Source organism: Schistocerca piceifrons, chromosome 2 (genome assembly GCF_021461385.2).
Source record: "Schistocerca piceifrons isolate TAMUIC-IGC-003096 chromosome 2, iqSchPice1.1, whole genome shotgun sequence".
Lineage (NCBI taxonomy): Eukaryota > Metazoa > Arthropoda > Insecta > Orthoptera > Acrididae > Schistocerca > Schistocerca piceifrons.
Genome location: NC_060139.1, coordinates 880,411,159 through 880,417,681, shown reverse-complemented (window position 1 = coordinate 880,417,681; position 6,523 = coordinate 880,411,159).

Below are 6,523 nucleotides of genomic sequence, written 5' to 3'. Positions count from 1 at the left end.
AAATATTTTTCAAGAAATGGTCAATATTATGAATAGCCTCAAGTTTACTGTTTTACTTGGCCACAGTGATGTCCAAACAGCCATTAAAATGTCCCATTTCTTTGCTAAAGATGTATCAGATGACATTGCTTCTTAAAAATTGTGTAAATGAACAGGAGCTAGTCTGTAACATTTGGCTTCCTTGTGTCTCGGATTGTTCCTTATTATTGGCAGTAATTATTGATGAATGGTGCGTGCAATTTGTATCGTATCACTTGTTAGGAAACATGAAAGCAAGCAGAAAAGGCGGGATTCCATTCACAGTATAGTGCGACTGTTATTCTGGGGAGAGCCTTTAACTTGGACAGAGGAAGGCAAGGAACGGGGGTGTGTTGCTTGATTGCCTTTGCACAAAGATATGTGAAACAGATACGTTTTAGACGTCAGAAATTTATATTCCATCTCAGTGTTTTAATAGTTCACTACGTTTTGATCAAGGCAAGTGAGAAATATTTATTTTGTATTGTTTCAATGAAACTAAAGTTTCGTGGGTGAGGCGCACCCCCAGAATTAGGCATGTAGGTGCCCAAGCCCCGGCGCACCCATGTAGTCGGCCTGCATGTCTTCAGTGACGACCCACATGCTGCGGTGTAAACTTCGCCACAACAACGGTTATATTGTATTCTTCATATTGCTTCGTTGGTCAGCTGTGGTGACATAATATGGCCCAAATAATCAAGAAGTATGTGTTGTGTACTTACTACAGTTATTATTATGGACTAGAATTCAAATATAATGAAACAATATTTCGAAGGGTATAAAATGTATGCAGACAAAATAATGAACACATAAATGCTTCAGGTATCAACAATGCTACTGTGGTGTCACCGCCAGACACCACACTTTCTAGGTGGTAGCCTTTAAATCGGTCGCGGCCCGTTAGTATACGTCGGACCCGCGTGTCGCCACTATCAGTGATTGCAGACCGAGCGCCGCCACACGGCAGGTCTAGTCTAGAGAGACTCCCTAGCACTCGCCCCAGTTGTACAGCCGACTTTGCTAGCGATGGTCCACTGACTACATACGCTCTCATTTGCAGAGACGACTGTTGCTACGACCTAGCAAGTCGCCATATTCTTCAAGATTGTATTCTGAACTGATAATATTGTGGGTCATGTACCGTCAAGAGCGACGTTCATCATTAATGGATTAAATGGCTCTGAGCACCAGAGCACATCTATGGTCATCAGTCCCCTAGAACTTAGAACTACTTAAACCTAACTAACCTAAGGACTGCACACAACACCCAGCCATCACGAGGCAGAGAAAAATCCCTGACCCCGCCGGGAATCGAACCCTGGAACCCGGGCGTGGGAAGCGAGACCACGAGCTGCGGACAATGGATTAAAGTTAAGTATCAAACTAATTACGTCCGGTTTCTGAATTCTATTTCCTTGTCATGTTCCAGACCTCACGTCAGTATAGTCCTTCCCTCCTCACGCCAGCCTGCGTGAGCTAAAACACGTGCATTTCGGCCTCAACTAGTAACACGGTGTTGGCTCTTCTGCTAACAAAACAACTACAAACCCATATCATCCAAAAGCAGATATGGTGTAAAGCGGTAGCACTAGTCGGATATCTGGCAACTATTCGCCTTGTGGCCAGATAGCCTAATTTTACTATCCAGCTGATACCAGATACTAGGTCAGTGTCCAGCAGACATCAGATTTTCAACAAATTATGAAAACTTCATAAAATCGCATAGTAGAGGTAGGGGTGTAAATGTGGAAACGCAGTTTGTTTTTGCTGTATAGAAGAAATGTTTACTTCTCTTTCAGCTTCAAAAATTAGCCAAAGCTAATTCATAATGGTTTAACAATGAATGTAATATTATGAAACACAAAAACTAAATATGTTAAAAATTAAAAAACATTTTCTGCTTGCACAACAACTCATTAGTTTTTCAAGAAGTGCGGGTAACGTGGAAACGCCTTAAATTTGTGGGAAACTGACTACTTCAAACGAAAACTATTAAAAGTTTTAGAAATTATTTTATTTTATATTAAATTTAAATTACACAAAAATATTTTTAAATGCAACTGTAATAGAAAAATGCTTCATAAGCGAAGTTCACTTGCAAAAATTGCATTTGTAAATATCCCTTCGTTTCCGGCACACAATGAGTGACTCCACTCCTCACACACTACACACTTAATCCACAAGTCTCCCCGAACGTCTCTGGAAAATGTGCCTCCAGAAAAAATACAAATGGCATCTTCTTCAGTAGGTTTTTCTTTCCCAGCTGGGAGATCCAAATCTGACTCGCCTGAAGAGACAGTTGGAGCATTGGGCTCTTCATCTGAGTCCTCAGATAACTTAAGGAGTGTTTACTGTACTCAGCATCCAAAATATCAAACAACTTGTCTGCAGCTTCTTTGTTGAACCCGTTTACTCTCGAGAATGAGGTCCCCATGGGTTTGTGGATTGCGAGTTTATTTCTGTGTCGTCTACGAAAACGGTCAAACCAAGCTGTACCTGCAGAATTTGAAGTAAGAGGATGATTAATATTATTTCTTTCTGCTAGCTGATATGCCTTTGTCTTGACATCTAATCTGGTAAGGCCATAGAAGCGATTATCCATTTCAATGAGATACTGTACCAACTGTTTCTCAATAGTACTAGGTAGTACAGACATACGTCCAAGTCTCAAAGAAACACGTTCTTCAGGTGACACATCACTATGCATAAACTTTTGAAGTGTCGTCTCAGGTCCACTGAAAGCTTTTACTGCTCTTCTTAACCCCATCTGCTTTTCCCTTAAGCCTATTATAGCCGTAATCATGTTTCCAGCATCCCACTTCTTCACAATAGCTCTTGGTTTCCGATCAGTTAGCTTTCGTGGCATCTAGAAACAGAAGCAAAACGTATTCGAAGTAATGTATTTGATGTTGGTATTATGGAAATGTTTCCACAATGCTATCGTATGTAAACTTCCACATTACCTACACAATGTCCATTTCAAATTTCGGTAGATTACATTAAGCAACTATCCATTTAAGGTTGACAAACGATTACTAAAACCTTATATACACCTCCCTTTATGAGCTATCAGACGTAAAGAAAAGATAACTACAAAGTATGTAGATAAATGTAATACCAAAACTTACCTAGACAAAGGTTTAGAAAATGGGCGAACGTAAATTGCATCTTTGTCACGGCGTCTGTTGCTCAACTGAGTGCTAACCCTCTGCCGTGACAAATAGGAACTATTGCAACAATTTCTGGCTGTCCTGCTAGAATGCAGCACTCTGCAGTCCAGATACTAGACGTTTCCACATTACCCACACGCTTCCACATTTACACCCCTACCTCCAGTGTTTCTACAGTGACTTTGACCCACTTATTAAACTTCGCCAAGTGGAACCCTCAGGCCCCACCTTCCTTATCTATAACCATAACAAAACAACACATCCCTCACCCGACCATCCACTCCCCCTGATCGTCCCACCTCTCCCAACACCTCCTTCTCCCCTCTGTAGCCAAACACAGCTTAGTATTTTAGGAGCTGTTACAATGAAATAGCAAGTCGCAGTGTAACTTCAGACATTAAAATGTAATGGCCAATCAAAATCCAAGATGAAGGAACTAACCCGGTTGTGGTAGAGGGAAAGTAAGAAAATAAAAAAAGTTGGAAACAAATTCAAGATGATGGAAGTACACTAGTTGTGCTTTGTATGCCCTTCCGTCACCCTTTCCCCTTCCCCTTCCCCAGCCAATCTCAGTGCAGTGTCAAAATGAGGCACCCAATCACAGAACTATAGTAGGTAGCCAGTCAGAATGTAGCTGTGAAATTATAAAAGTTTCGTTTGAATTGCTTAAAAATGGTGCTGTGTTCGAAGATAAGCAACATTTCCGAAAACATTACGTAAGCTTCACCTCTGTGTTTGGGCTGGAGGGGGAAGGGGGGCAGGCGACGAAGTTCAGTTTACAGTTTAGCCTGAAACGTCCCCTTAGAAAAATCTATGAATGACTGTGCTAATAGACCTCTTACATTATTTAATTTTCAAACAGCTGAAACAGAACTGAACGTACTCACACATTTCGCTCTTTACTTATTCTGATCATCACTAAACTGACACACAATATTTTTAGCGTAACGCAATCTGACTTTCAAAAATCCTTACAAAAGAATGACCCTGACTAACAACAACCTATACCTTTCATGAATCACTTACCTCACAAAAATCTTCGTTACTCGAACTACTGTAATACAGCGAGCGCCACTACTGCCAGCTAACTAAAAGATTCTAACTACTGAAGGCACTAACTACTGTGACAGGCATAGTCAGCAAATGAAAGATTTTGATAGAGAACAAACAATGTATTTACCTTAATAATGTTCCAAAGTCATCATATACATATCAGTTCATGATATCCAATATTACAAATTTACTCTTTCTGATGGACACACGTCCAGATCGTCCGCTCTCAAAATTCTGCCATTTCTCTCCCCACATCCACCACTGCTGGCGGCTCACCTCCAACTGCGCAACGCTACGCGCTGTTCACATCCAACTGCCCAACACTACAATGGCAAATATTTCAACAATGCTAACCAGCCACAGACTTCACACAGCACAGTCAGTGATTTTCATATAGTGCGCTACGTGGCGTTACCAACATAAAAACCTAAACAGCCTACTTACAAGCCTTCACTCCCCTCAGGTGACCACCATTACATCAAAAAATTTATTTCCTTTTCTTTTCTTCGTACACACACAGGCACACACACACACACACACACACACACACAGACGCATGCATACAACACACACACACACACACACACACACACACACACACACACACATATGCACGCATGCAGACAACACACACACACACACACGAGCGTGCGCATGTTCTACCTATGTAAATACTACAGTGCTTTATCATTGAATTCCATTTCACATGTGTGTACACAGTATTTCCATATCTGCCTCGTAATCATCAAAGCACTGATTCATACAGCTCTGTAAATTTCCTGTCTTTCTCTCTCTCGCTTTCCACCACTACCACATCAGTAAATTTCATTTCATATGTGTGTGCACAGTTCAGAAAAGATATTTACACACCTGCTTCATCATCATAATGCTTAATCAACAAATTTTCGATATACTACAGAGGAAACGAAACGAAAGAAAGTCAAAAAAAGAACAGCAGATATAAATTTTATTATTAAATGTTTTCTCACAATAAAAACAGTAATCTTTGACTAGCTGTCACACAGTGAAAACATGCGAATTTAATGCACATTCTACTTCAACTTCGGCATTTTTTAGAATGTTTTCTGGATTTTATGTGCAAAATAACAATGCAGTGGATGATGATGGCCATGTCTCTTTCTTTCATTGTTCAACAGCAAGCTCCATTCTACTCATTGGCGGCACTTTTTATCTGAGTACTCTCCTCAATATTACGCACAGCCTATTCCAGCAACGTATAGGATGACTAGACATATAATATCCGGCCAAACAGCTATTTGTTTCATTTCTGGGTAGCACGTTCTTCCACTGACCCCTTCAGCTGTAGTGGAGAAATCGCGATCAGCGCAGTTAATCAAATTTCATTACTAATTTTCATATTTTTGCTTTTTAATGTGCCTTTCTTCCGTTACATACTCCTCCATCTCTATGCTTTGAACACTTACCTGCCAAATGTCCTATGATTAACACTGCTCCATAACCTTCCTACATCTTGCTTAGTTGACACGCTCCACCGTCCTGATTACGCCTAACGCTAGTGTTGAATGAGGTGAGTCCTCACCACCTCACACAAGACAGGGGTATTGAGTTGAGAGGAACTGTCGATTTTATTTTTCTGTTTACACTCTGCAAGGGATGAAGTACGGAAAGAGTGACACTCATTACATTACATTATATTGCCGGCACAACCACCTGAAAATCAAAGGCTGTGAGACCCACTGTGTCAGAGATATGGCAGCCGCACTGTCCGATTCTCTGAGGGAATGAATTCAAAATAATAATACTGTCTAGGATTATGTCCATATAATAGTCTTCTTCAGGTGTTGACATAAAACTGTGTGTATGCTAGAACGTTTGAAGAGTAAAATCGCCAACATTCTACCTCATTAAAGCACATTTGTCGTATTGCAAAATGGCACAGCGGATTTACATGGATGTTCTACTCCTTATTGGTCTGCTGTGTCTTATTACGACCTTGTTCTAGCATATAGCCGACAGTAATCTTTTTCTATGCTGGTATTGGGATACTGTTTACATTTCCTACATAAATTTCGAATTCAACTACAGTGAGTCTGAAGAGTTTGTTTGCCAATTTTTCAAGCATTCTTTAAAATTCCACCTTTTCCCATACTTAGTCCCTCGCCCGAGATCTCTCAGTGGCAAATTTCGAGATTCCACCACTCAGTAGAACGTACATCAGGCTTTCCCAGCCAGTGTGTTGCGGCATTTTAATTTATACCATAGACCATTCTGCGAAATTTTGCTGTATGCGAAAGACTATG